Source organism: Tiliqua scincoides, chromosome 1 (genome assembly GCF_035046505.1).
Source record: "Tiliqua scincoides isolate rTilSci1 chromosome 1, rTilSci1.hap2, whole genome shotgun sequence".
NCBI lineage: Eukaryota > Metazoa > Chordata > Lepidosauria > Squamata > Scincidae > Tiliqua > Tiliqua scincoides.
Genome location: NC_089821.1, coordinates 218035192 through 218049889, shown reverse-complemented (window position 1 = coordinate 218049889; position 14698 = coordinate 218035192).

The window sequence follows — 14698 nt, the reverse complement described above, 5'->3', positions numbered from 1 at the left end:
TAGTTCCACGATCCCAAGGGGGTGAAAGTTTAGACTTTTTTTTTCTCCAAACGGCAGTCCTGTACTGCTCATCACAAACTGCTTATGAGCCTGGAGGAGCTTCAAAAACAGTGTGTGATATGATAGGGAAGTTGACTGAGCAAATTCCACTGATCTTGAACCAGTCATCTGCAATGGCCTGATTGGCACGTTGCATCCCAGCAAAGTACTGCAGAGCAATCTTTCCTATAGGTGTCCTATAAAAATAAAATACATGGCAAAAATACTATTTTATTTGTCTGCAAATGAAATCACATCAGCAATTTTAATTGGAAGCACAGCCCAGTCCTAAGTTGCAACAGTGGTCTCCATGTCCCATGGTAGTGTTGTTCCCACACTACCTCCTCCAGAGTCTGAGTTGTACTTCCCCAAGTTAGTGACAATATTTTTGTCCTGGCAGCAATAATGTAGCCCTCTCATCCTATTGTGCTACTTGCCATAAATCCTTTATATGTGAAAGTCTAGCCTCTGCCGGGTAGATTAATGGTTACTGGTGTATATAATATTTATTAAACCTCCTTTTATGTTGCCTGGCAATCTGTGCTGCTATCAAACACGTTGAAATAATTGACATTTAGTGTGCCAGGCTTCTTTTGACTTAGAAGTATGACATTCATGTAGATAGTAAACATTTGGCAATTGCTGTAAATGTCTCCAAATTTAACGCCATGACCTTTTACCAGGTAAATGTTTTGGGATAAAATGTAAATAGTGATTCGCTGGATGTCAAATACCACTGGATGTCAAATGCTATGCAATGCGAAGTTCACTGCCTTGTTATTTTTGAGAGGGCAGCAATTTGTTAAGGAAACCATCCATATTAAAGTTTGTTGTTGTTTTCTTCAGCAGAAGTATTTGTAAAAAATATTTACTTGTAACACATTTTTAATCCTTGGCTTTCTTCCATCTAGTTAAGTTAGAGAGGTCTGATATAAACCCCTGACTAAATGTTTGGGCCATTTCTCCTAAACATTTTGAGTGGGAAGTAGGCATGTCTTTGTGGGCTCATCCAGGGGTGTAAGTGAGGGGGAATGGAGGGAGCAGCACTCTGGAACGTCTTCTGCAGTAGGTGCTGTGATGTCATTAGCAGGAATGCTCAGGTGCTGCCTGTGAAAATTTGTTCAAAGGACCTTAGTCAAGAAAGCAGCAGGCTCATTGAGAGGCAAACTGAGAAATTTGTCTAAGGATATCTGTTATGTCCAGGGCCGCCCTCAAGCTGTGTGGGAGACACTGTGTAGCTCGTATTACATCAAGGCAACAATCTTATTCAAATTTATCTGAGAGTAGGTCCTATTGAACGCAGTGGGATTTACTTCTGAGTAAGTCTGCAGAGGCAAGCAGTCTAGTATACCTCTTATCTTTATTCCATTTTTCAATTTTTATACATTTGGTTTAAATTATTGCAACACTCCAGGAGTTTGGAATGTAATGAACTAGACCTTTAAATAAAATATTATGTTTTAAAATAGGTTTAAGTGGCAGAAGAATGGAATAGTCTAATGAAGAAATTTAAAGTTGATGTTTGTGTTCTATGGCCTTGATCATGGTCTATGCCATGATGAACTTCCACACTTCAAAATTAACCACTGCACCACTGGGCACATCTGTAGCATACCTGCCCTTATACATACATTAGAATCTTATGATCATGAATCCTGCAAAAACAGGATTATCGGTTATGCAGAGATTAACTGCCCAGGTGTGCGCAAAAGCATGTAGCAGACGTGCTTATCAGCACACATACAGTGGCACCACATCTGAATATAATAGAACAATAACTGCAAGAGGCTTAAAATGAAACTACTGTATGTAAAGTAGATGCAATCATGCTGAACAGTGACACTGCCTAGAAAGCATGCAGTGGATCTGTGGTATCTGCTGTTAAGAACTTAAGAAGAACCCAACTGAATCAGGCCAAAGGCCAATCTAGTCCAGCTTCCTGTAGCTCACAGTGGCCCATCAGATGCTTCAGGGAGCACCTAAGACAACAAGAGACTGCATCCTGGTGCCCTCCCTTGCATCTGGCATTCTGGGTTAGCCTATTTCTAAAAACCAGAGGTTGCCCATATCCATCACGGCTTGTAACCTGTGATGGACTTTTTCTCCAGAAATTTGTCCAATTCCCTTTTAAAGGCATCCAGGTCAGATGCCATCACCACATCCTGTGGCAAGGATTTCCACAGACTAATTATATGCTACTGATCTGATGAAAAAGTTCTGACATCCATGAATTTAACTCATTGTAGATGCCAGTGGACAGTGGGGTCCACATAGAAAGCGCTTGAAAAACTTACAAAAAATCCCAAAATTGGGGCTCCCGCTGTATCATGTCCAAACCTCGTTGTTTAGCAGCCTGTTGAGCTGTTTTTACCACAGAAAAAACCACTTCTGGGTCATGTGGAGATTCCTTTCTTCTACCAGATTCACCCCAGAATGTGTTGCAATTAACATCAATAAATTACTCCACACTAAAAGTCTTCCTATATCAGAAATTTCACCTGAGAAAGTGCCACAACTACTGATCAGATGAAAACTTTTTGTAATAAGTTTAGCTGAATTCATTATTTTGCAAGTAGTTATAAGAAATGGATACACGCAGAAGTAACTGTAGTAAATGGAAGGAAGGGGCTCACCTAGCGATCATGATGTAGTGTTCATGACCTAATGTAAAATCTGTGCTGGAGAGATGGAAGATTTCACTGAAAAAGCCAAGTGCGTAATGTGTCTGCTGCTTGTGATTCAGAATCTCTTCATATGAGACCAATGTGCAGCCATGAATAAAGGCCAAACTATCAGATTACCACCTGAAGCAATCAATAAACAGGATAGAAGATCTGGCCATCTGACAGCTATGCGAGTAGGATACTAAGTTCTCAGCCACTTTATTACAACCAATAATGCCTGTGAAGTCAATAACTGTGTCTAAAAGATATCAAAACATTGTGTGGACCTAATTGCCCAAGATTTTTTATCAGATGCTTTTTTGTATCACTTTTAGTGATTTGACCTTATTGATTAAATGGCAATTTTGACTCAACTGTGATTGAATTATTTAATCACACCTGCCAAAGGTGATCAAGAGTATATGAAATAAAGGGCAAGTGTCATGTGATTTACAATCTAAATAAGTTGCTTGTGGTGGTTTTGATGAAATGATACAAAATAATAACAGCATTAAGTAGTGACCAAACTGCAGGCAAGAGACTCTGACAATTTTTTTAGCACAATGCTTTTAGAGCCCAAACCTATCCACCTCCCGTCCCCAACTATAGCATGCAGGCGCATCAAAACAGGAAGTGCTGTATGATGTGGGGGAGGGGCAGATTGGAAGGCTTAGGCGAGGCAAGCAAAAATATTTTCCCTTAATCTCTTTAAGCTCCTCCGTCACCTATAGATCTCCTCAAACCCACTCCAGCTATATAACTGGCACAAGTCCAAGGAGAGAAAGTGGGTGTGTCAGCACCCTCTGGAGAGCATAGCATTTCAGCGCACATTGCTTGCATGGGGATAAACCCCCTCCTGACACACCTCCCACCCTCCCCCACTCCTCCCAGGAATACTCTTCCCACCCATGAAACACTGTCCTCAATGCACCAGGACTGGTGCAGCCTTTCCTGGCTGCTGCTGTACGTGGGGTGCCGCTCACTGTCTTTGGCAATAATCCAGAAGTGTGTGTAGAATGTATTTGCAATGCCATAAAGTGTGTTTTGCTACTGGAACACTAGTTCCAGCAGTGGAGCCTACCCATAGGATTGGGTATTTAGATTCAGATTGTACACTAACATATCACAGCACTTTGTATGATCGTCTTTCTTGCATTAAAGTTGCTGTGACAGTTCTAGCTGTCTTTTAGTATCCTATTGATCTTTGAGGACTAGAACCCCAAAACTAAAACTGACAGCCTTTTCCTGTTTCCTTTCATTTTTTATTTGCGGTACTATTGTTGATTAGCATCACAGACAGACCTAGCTTGTATGCTTTGAGGATTTGCAATGTGCAAATATTCTGGCTGAATGACCCAATCAAGAAATTAATAGCTTGATTAATGGCCATGCCTACAATGTTAAACAGATGTTTGAACCACGTCAGTTCTTGGATACCTCTACAACAGGATGCAGTTCAGGCCAACTTTGCCACTGCCAATCCAGTATTTGGGATTATGGAAGGACCGGAATCTTCCTTTCTTTTTCCCTTCAATTCAACACAGTCCCAGTTTGCAGTGATTAGGCAGGAACATGGACATTGACCCTTGACAACATGTTTCCAGATGGCTGGATTCATGACGAATTTCTCCCACTGATTTCAGGGCCTAACTTTAACTTTCTGTAGATTGGGACCAGGTTTTACAGGAAGTACTGAGTATACTGGAGTACTTCTTTGTTCCCATATGTTCCCAAACATTACTTTTAATGTTTCAGAAACATGTTCACAAAAATGGCACTCATAATCCTAATATGACATAGGTGGGCTGGCCAAGAGAGAGTGATGACTGCTTAAGAACCACAGCCTCCCCACATAAATTTGAGAAACTGCTAATTGCTTTTAATGACATTCATTTCTAATGGGAGCACATTATACAATAAGGAAGATTAGTGTAATTAATCTATTTGTTACAAAAAGAATCACTCTTGCTTTTCCAATGTATCTAAGTAGTCAATGTAGAAAGATGACAAAACTGAATATGCATAAATGTCAGTTACATTAACATACCTTAACCACATGCTAAAGCTACTGCATTTATAAGCGATGATGGGCTGCATCTGTGATTCTTGCTAGTAGCAGAACATAGACAACTTGCCTTGCAGAGAAGCTCTGGCTTATATAACCACATTCCAACGACATTTAGAAATGAATCTTTTAAAGTGCAGTGAACTAAGGATCTGTTTTTATAAATGATATTTAGAATCTTCTGTGTTGTGGCTGGAGACAAATGGTGGCTTGGATTTTGCGTCCCATGGTACAAGTTGTTCCACGTATACATGGGGTTGAGTCTTTGGGTTAGTAAGCCAAGGCCCCATTTGGGTTCTGACAAAGGCCAAAGTCTGCCATAACCAGTTCCATTTTGTAGGATTCTGGGAATGTTTGCGATCCACATCTGGAAGGTCTAGCTAGTGTATCAGAAATGAATGTTACCTCACATATTGCCTACAGATGTTGCCCACTGACCTTAACTGAAAGGACATTAAAGATACAGAGAGGCTTTTATCTTCATTCATTTGAAGTGGAATGTAGTTGTTCATTGTTCCTTAAGGAAATGCCAGGGAAATGAAAGTTACTCTAATCACTTCATCTAATTACAAATTATAATTGCAGACTGTAAATCAAAAACTCTCAAATATATTCGCAACAATGAAACAAAAAAAAAAAATTAATTGTACTTTACAATGCAGGAACAGAACAAATCAAGTTGGAGTGTAGAGTTGCTTTCAGCAGCACCATCTCCATTGTGCCCTGATTGGAACACTGCTGACAGTGGTGGATACACAGAACTGGACTGGGTGGATTTTGGCTAGCAAGGCAATTCCTATGCTCTTTGCTGAAAAGAATGCATCTGACAGCCCAGTACTATTCCGTATTGGGGTGTCGTGCGCAGTACTCAGTTGGCGGTGATTTTGGGAGCACTGCTGTGAGAAGCAGCAGCACTTCCAGGACATCACTGGACCTGCCTGAACCCACCTTAGCAGGTAAGGTAGTGATGGGGGTAAGGAAGGGGCAAAATGGGATGGGGAAGGGAAGAACAGAGGGCAGGGAGGCTGCAGGAGGGGGTAGATCCAGCAGCAATGGTGCGTGGTGGATCCTGTCCTTTTTCACAGCCTTCCTGCTCCCTTCTTCTTAGACTTGTGCCAGCTAAAGAGCTGGCACAGGTCTGAGAAGATGCAGGGATAAGGAGGTGAGCCCAATCCTATCCCCGGCAGTGTCCAGGGCTCCAGTGGCGCTGAAATGGCAACCAATGGATTCCATGGGCGCCAAGCTAGCACCAGGAGTCTCCTTGGGGTAAAGGAGCATTTGCTAAATTATCTAGGGTAACACAGCCATGGCACCAATGGGTCTCCTTGAATCTGCATCTGCTTTTGAGTTGGCACAGACTTGAGGAGGCCTGTGTCAGGCTGTCTAACTGGGAGGGAAGTTAGGATATGGCGGTAGAGCCTGCCACTGTCTCCACCCCCTCCTAGGCCTAATCATTTCCTCTCTCTGCCCCATTCTGCCCACTTCCCGCCTTTTCCCTGCCCTGAGAAGATTTACCCCTGGCTGGCGCTGGAAGGACTTACCACCAGCCACATGGCATTGAGGCCCAGCACCAGTAGCCCCTCCTCTCTGGGTGCTGCAGGCATGCCTTATGATACATTAGTGACACCCAGCACGGGAGCTCAATGCCTGTTTAGAACTGGGCCCTAAATCCCATTTTCCCTATGAAGCCTCCCAATCTCCCCCTTTCCCAAATATAATGCTTGCTTATTTGGCATGGCTACACCAGTGGGGGAGGGGGAATTAGGTTGTTAGTTTGGTTTATATGTGCAAATTAGTATATTTGACATGTGTCATGGTACTGATATTGGCAAATGAGTTCAGATTCCCAAAAATAACACGGGCATGTGTGTCACTATCACTTTTTCCTGATGCTAAAGTTCCAGCTGTGGACTACCAAAACATCAGTATCTTTACTTGCCAATACTCATTGTGATGCATATTACAGAATAGGCAGTGCAAGCCCTTTAGGCTACATCAGGCCAAGCAAGGTTTACTTTTCTTCCCAGCCCGTGCAATCCTCCACTGCCACCATGTGGCAAGTCACTCGTGGACTGATCTTTCTCAACAAAGGTGGTAGAGAAATGTTTTCCAGGAGGAAACCTTAGCAGGCTGGACAGGGCCCACAGACTTCACATTGCCTCAGAGTGACTTGTGGGTTTCTGTGCCATGCATACTCCTGGAAAGAAATTATTTATGCAGATATAAGCAGAAGCAAAAGCCTGTTAACTCTTTTTTCTCTATACAAGTTTATTGAAATGTTAACATGTACACAGAACATTAGGGGTCCAATCTATTCCTTCTGAGCTACGTACTCGAAAGCTGTACTCAGTGGCAGCAATGGCCAGGGGAGGCGGGTGCTTTACTCAGCTTCAGCTGGGACACCAGCTGCAACCATACTTGGATTGTGCACACTTGGATTGTGGTTAGTGATCCATGCCATGGCGACATCTAGGTTGGATTTTTGAAACACGCTTTACATGAGCTGCCCTTGAAGGTAGTTCGGAAACTGCAGTTAGTGCAGAATGCAGGGGCCCTGCGATCACTGAAGAAAAGGCATAATGGGGGCATTTCAGGGCAGGCGGCAGGTGGGACAGTGGGTAATTTTGCCCCTGCAAATCCGAGTAGTCCCATAGAGCTGGCTGGGGCTTTATTCAGGGTAAGGGGACAGAAGTCCCCTTACTCTGAGTTGCACCCCAGCCCGCACCTAACCTGTGCTGGATACAACACAGGCCAGTCAGCCTGCCTCTTCAAGTGCAGGTTAGGATTGCACTGCCTGTGCATTTACTGTGCCAAGTTTATTGTTGTTGTATTTTACTGTGTGTGGATGTTTTGTTGTCTATGGCTAAGGATCTAAATATGGATCAAATATATTGTGAATAAATTAGTAAATAAATTAGCATCAAACTGACAACCTATACCATATTCTGAAGAAAACCCACAGTCAACAATCAATTGACTTATATTTTTGACCCACAAACCATGCCTGATAGCATTCATTTACTTCATCCCACCACATTTTAGGTAATCTGACTTCAGGCACTGATTGAAAGTAAACAGAATTTGCATAAGCTTTCATTAGAAGTGGTTAAGTGCCCATTTCTGCTGCTAACCATTAACCTTACCAGAGGCATTCCTGGAGGGGAGTGCAAAGCAGTAAGTTTCATCAGGCACCTGGACACCTGTGTAAAGCGAGCTGCCCTTCCCTCTTGGCTTCTGAGCTGTTTGGGAAGGAAATGCCACTTTCAAAGCCACTACTGGCTGGGAAACTGAGGAGGAGGGGCCACTTTACATGGGCATCCAGGCGCAGCAAGAAACTTACTGCTTTGCCCCCCTCCTCCAGGAACACCTCTGGGCCTTCCACTGTTATAGTCAGAGGATGAAAATATGAACCAGGTCAGTAACAAAAAAAATAAATAAATAGCTGAATATTCCACTGTACGTATTCTATCTAATGTACTTGAAAGTATGTCATCATCCTTGAACTGTTTGAATAATAGCCAGAATTGAGATCATCTTAATCCAATAATCTAGGTCTTACACAAACAAGGCGAAATTAATTTTGTAAAATTAAGTGTTTGTCTAGGGAGGTTAAAATATTAATACTGCATAATCCCCAGACTTTAGTAAAATAAACAGAGATTGAGGGTTATCCTAATGTAGGAACGGAACAATTTACTTTGTTTTACACAGAAAAAGATGTTTGCTTTGTGGCTGAAGAAAAATATATACGACTCCAATTTGGTGTTCTCTCATGCAATTTTATGATCTATTTAACAGCATCAGTTTGTGCTCTTATGAGAAAAATACTGATGATTCAGGGGAACCCACTGGGTCTGTCTACTACTGCATTAGAACCCTATAATTTTTATCTAAAAATTAAGTATATAACCCAGATAAAACTGTACACAGTAATATATGTATTTATAAGGATTATATCTTGAAATGAGTGTAAGAAGGAAAAGCAATTTTGTGGATTTTTTTCGTCAAGACCCTGCAAAGTCAGACATATGTTTAATACTAGTTCTGCAGTTTTCTTTTCTGTAAATGTATTTTAAATAAATTAAATTTATGCTTGCCAACAGTGATAATTCTTAATACTGATATAATTTTATTTGTAAAAAATGCATAACATTAGGGGGTCATTTTCATGTTCCATATCTGTAAATCTGTCTGTCCCCTCTTGAATCCTTTTGCAAACATGAGGGAGGGCCCAATCCTATTCGACTTTCCAGTGCTGATGCAGCCACAGTGCATGCATGGTTGGCAACCTTCAGTCTCGAAAGACTATGGTATAAGCTTATAGCACCCGGTATACCCAGGCGGTCTCCCATCCAAGTACTAACCAGGCCTGACCCTGCTTAGCTTCCAGGATTAGACGAGATCAGGCATGTGCAGGGTGACAGTTGCAGCCACAGTGCAGCACTGAGGTAAGGGAATACCTTGAGGAGGCTTCCATGACTAGCCCCTCATGCCATGATGCTGGGCACACCCTACTGGCACAGCACTGGAAAGCTGGATAGGATTGGGCCAGGAGAAAGGTACAACTGGAAAACTGACAGGAAGAAATGCTAATTATTGTTTGAGGCACCTACAACTCTCCCCCTAACAGCTGCAATGGGGGGGGGCACGACATCCAGCAACACATACAGTATGAATGCCTTTGTGACATGAACAGTCAATACACTGGCATAGCTAGAGGGGGGCAGGGCACTAAGTTTTGCAGGGAGCCTCCCTGCAGCGTGCAAGCGGCCCCTCCCCCTCCGCTTGGGAGCCATTTGCCTGTTTCCGCCCCCCCTGCCCAAATGGCTCCAAAGGGAGGGGAGGAGCCGCTTGCACGCTGCAGTGAGGCTGAATGGAGATGAATGGCTCCCAAGGGGAGGGGGAGAGGTCGCTTGCACGCTGCGGGGAGGCTCCTTGCAAAACTTAGTGCTCTGCCCCCCCACCTAGTTATGCCAGTGAGTTAATAGATAAAACTCTTAGGGCCCAATCCTATCCAGTTTTCCAGTGCTGGTGCAGCTGTGCCAATAGGGCGTGCCCAGCATCGTGGTGTCAGGGGCTACAGTCATGGAGGCCTCTTCAAGGTATTCCCTTACCTCAGTCCCTTAACGATTGGGCCCTTAAACTCCTCACAACTGTTTACATGTTTATAATCTTCTCTTCCATCATCGGACAGGTTACTAATTCTTAACAACTGAATGATCCTATTTATATGCATACAGTGCAGACCTATGCATGTTGACTAAAAAGTAAGCCTCACTATGTTCAGTGGAACTTACTCCCTTCTAACTGTGTTTAGGATTACAGCCCTAGAGCAGGCCTTGGCAACTGGTAATGATCGTCATGTGAAATGCACCTGGAGAGTCGCCATAGACCCAGGGCCGGTGCTGACATTAGGCCAACTAGGCAGCCGCCTAGGGTTTAGACCCCAGAGGGGTGCACCTTTGAGGGGCACAGCTTTATACAGATTAGTTGTTTTAATCCATGTTAAAAAATGCAACTGACAATTTAAAAAAAATTGGTGTGTGTGACACACGTGTGCCAGTGCGCACTTAGTTAGCCTTGCCTAGGGCACAAAATAGCCTGGCACTGTCCCTGCTGAGACCTAACTTCTGTCCAGCAGTGGTTGGTGAGGGAGACAGAATGTAGTATGCTGAGTCATGCCTGGTGTGAAAGGGCACCACGCTCAGCCCAAGGCAGCAGTGGTAGAGAAGCCTGCTGAATCAGTGTTGCAGCTGCATGATTGCTGACCAGGAGCATCCAGCACAGGTCACTGGCATCATCAGCTTGTGTCCATCCTGGGAACTACTGTCTAGTTAGCAACCAGCCACTTTCCATCTCTGCATTGCCCACCCCTTTCCCCCACAGTAAAGGCAGGCAACTCCCTTCTTCCTTGATTGTGACTCAGTATCAGTGGCCAAGTACTATATATTCCACTGCACTTCTCTGGCCACTTCTGTATCTTAAACTGCAGGTCTTTCCCCCCATTCTCCAGAGAATTGCTATAAACAGTTAGGACAAGCTGAATGAAACCACTTGATTAAAGTGTTCCATTTATTATACTGCTTCTGCTGTATGAGGCACACAGAGAGAAAAGAGGCAGGAGGTGGAAACTGAGTGCCAGTCAGATCAGCAGAGGCTGTGCAGCAAGACTGTGGGAAGATAGGGTTGGAAGTCAAAGAGATGGGCTATGTTCTTGTAATGCTTCACCCCAATCATGACTCAGCAGCAGTGGTCAAATACTACAGTCTGCCCCACCTCAACAGCTGCTGCTGGGCAGAAGTCAAGTCCATGGTGACTCTTCTGGTGCACTGCCCTTGACAGTCTTTGCCCTCTGCACAACCCCAGTCTAGGGCTGCAATCCTAAACACAGTTACAAGGGAGTAAGGGTCTGATCCTGAACTCGGTGCGCTGGTTCGCTGCCAGCATGCACTGTTGCAAACGTGCCATAAGGAGCTAGCCCAGTGCAAGCTCGTACTGGGCCAGCTCTGGTGCTGGGCCTGCAGTCTGCCACTCAGCATTTTGTACAGAGTGTTGGGCAGCACAGAAGTAAGACAGGGTGGGAGAGATGGGGGTAGTTGTTCCAGGGTGGGGAGGGATTGGGCCAGGAGGGGGGAAGGACCACCAGAGCTCAGCCCTGCATTGGGCCACATGGCTCAGCATGGGATTCCTTGATTCTGCCCCAGCTAAAGAGCCACTGCGGAATCAAGTAGCCCCATTGTGGGGCTACTTCCCTTACCCGGGGGAAGAGGATGATAGTCCTCTTTCCCTGATGAGCCGGCAGCGGCTGCCCAACGCACTCAGGAGCCTGTGGTAGCCAATTTGGCACCATGGCGGCCCCATAAACCGGGCAGCTCAGGATTGGGCTTTGTACAGCATTTATTATTATTATTATTATTATTATTATTATTATTATTATTAGCATCCTTCAGTCTTGGAAGACTAACAGAGTGTCCTTTCCAGTGCGTGAAGCCTGGGTAAAGTAGATATGGAGGAGAGACTGTTACCCATGCAGCAAATCCCCCCTCTCCACATCGCTGAAATGGTCCAATGGAAAAGTAGAAGCCAATATGGTTGGTTCCAGCAGCGTCGCAGGAGTTGCCAGAATGTGACTGTGTTCAGCCATGAACTGCCTCAGGGACTCCAGCTCCGGATTTTGCCTCGAGGTTGACTCCTGAAGCCTTTTCCATAACTGGATGTAGCCACAAGGCAGTGGAGGTTTGGGATCAGAGTTTTCCTTTTCTCAGATGAGCTGCCTTCCCAGGCTGACAAGTCCCATCTACCTGGTGGCTGTTTAGTCGCCTCTTACGACAAGTACAGCCAAACTATTTCAGCGATGTGGAGAGGGGGGATTTGCTGCATGGGTAACAGCCTATCCTCCATACCTACTTTATCCAGGCTTCACGCACTGGAGAGGACACTGTTCCAGAACCACCATTCAGAGCGTGACACCATAGTCTTCTGAGACTGAAGGATGCCAACAACAACAACAACAACAACATATTATTATTATTATTATTATTATTATTATTATTATTATTATTATTATTATTATTATTATTATTATTACTTTTAATGCAATAACATTAAAAACATTAAAAACATTAACATTCCCCAGGGGAATATTATTATTATTATTATTATTACTACTACTACTACTACTACTACTACTACTACTACTACTACTTTTAATGCAATAACAATAATATAATTCAGTAACAATGATAACATAGAACCATAAATGTGCATGATACTTTATATGGAGTGGAAAGTACTGCCCCAATGGGCTTATCTAGACATTGACACAAGGACATATTTACAGTAGGACTATGGTATGCTGCCAAAGACTTCACAGAAAAAGTGGGTTTTGACAAAGGATTTTAAGGAAGCAAGCAAGGATTCCCAGAGGCAATTCTAAGTTCCACTTAGCAATCTTTCCTGAAAACAGCAATGAAAAAGGGCAAACTCTGATATGAAGACTCTCTGGTCCTTACACCCCAATACCTGCCTTTTGTGGACATCAGGTGATGGTGGTAAAAAAAATGCTAATTTGATACTTACTGCTGAACTACATTTATCATGATGATTTCATATTCATTTCTCTCTTCTTGTAACTGATGCATAAAATGTAGTTTCATGATTGAGAAATTCTCTTTAGATATACGCATTTTTAAAATGTACTGACAGAATAGACCAACTTGTTTCCTTGAAGAAGAGGAACGTGAGTTAAATATGGCTTATTTGTTTCTCTTATTTGTTATTGAGCTCTGAAGCAGAAAGAGACTCTAGATTTGAAAGCTCTTGAGCTCTTTCCAGTCTTTTCTCCCAACCTTAGTTTTCTTAAGCTTCTGCCAGTCAAAAAATTACCCAAATGTAGGGAAGGAGAAAGAGAAAAGGGAAAAGGGATATGCAAAAATGGGTTCCTTGTGTGTGAGCTGCAAAACTGATGTCATTTTTGGAAGCAGCACCCCAAATATAACCAGGAATAGGTCTGATTTTTAAGACAGCAAAATGTGGATTGGTCTGTGTAATTTTTCAGTGGGTTGTAGTTCACTTTTGACCCTTTGAGTACCAGCCAAAGTATGTGCCTGCCATACTTTAGATCTAATGCACAAATGCCATTCCTTTTCCTAATACACAAATGCCACTTCTTTGGACCTGTCACCTGACATGTTGATTTTACACCTCCCCTGCACATGCACACAAATTTGTACACATGCATACTTGACAAACTCTTGGGGATAAAGGAAAAGGTCTGGAAGGAAATCCAGTGTATTTTTCCACATCTTTCAAATGGGCTTTCAAATCTGGTGAAAGGCTGCCTGTTACTGTCACTATCCAAAAGCACCTTTGGATAAGACCATGCGTGTCTTCTCTTAGCTACCTCTTATTGAGAGAAGATTTATAGAAATTCAATTTGTTTCCTTTGCATAAACTCAAATCATGGCATTGTAAGCCAATCAAAGTTGAACCTTGGCCTCTGCTTGTTCAGAATCATCTGAAAATGGCTTTGCAACTCAATCATCTTGTGTATTTTTTCCCCTTTGAGATTCTGAATGGTTGATCAAACGAATTGCAGAGCATCTTGATCCACTCAGCACAGAAAAATGTCACACTGTTGCTTCTTTTGGAAATTAGAAAATGAGGCAACATAAAAGTGCAGTATTTTATATCCTTTTTTGAAAGCTGCATCTATAGTACAGGATATTATGTCCCAGTGATTGTTGGGACACATTTTGCCTTTAAATAAAGGCTACATGCCTGGAAAGACAAGCAGATATGGATTACCTTTTACATCTTCGAGCTGTTGTTCAAGTCACCAGCATGTGTACACCATAACGTTGCATTTGGCTAGATACATTCCCATCTAGGTGCATTGCAAAATATGTGTCTGCTTATCAAAGACAACACAATTATAAGCTGCTTTTCCCCCACCCAAGAAGTACAGCATCCTCATGTATAGTTGACTTTTAGGTAAATTATGTGGTTAGTACTATCTGTGTAAAGGTCCAGAGAGGCCATAGTAATTGCAGTGGTGGTAGGACCATAGAATAAAGTGCTCCTATAGTTGGAATTGCTGTGTGAATCGTTAGGATGTGTTTGTTTTTTGTTTCCTAAGTGCAGTCTCAAGTAGATGTGTATGATCATGATGGAAACAATAGGATGGAGGTGGTGGGAATAGAGAATTGAACACTTTGCTTCTATTGCTGTTCCAGTTCAAATTTGCTTCTATTGTTGTTCCAATTCCAATTCTCCCCAGCCTCTCAAATACTATTATTTACCTGCTCTTGGGACCCATGGGAACTTATCTCTTAAGGCAAATAGCAGCTATGCATGTGTGATCTATCAAATCACTGCACGCACCTTTGGCAGCCATTTTAGGACAGTAGAAGTTATTATTATTAATTATTAT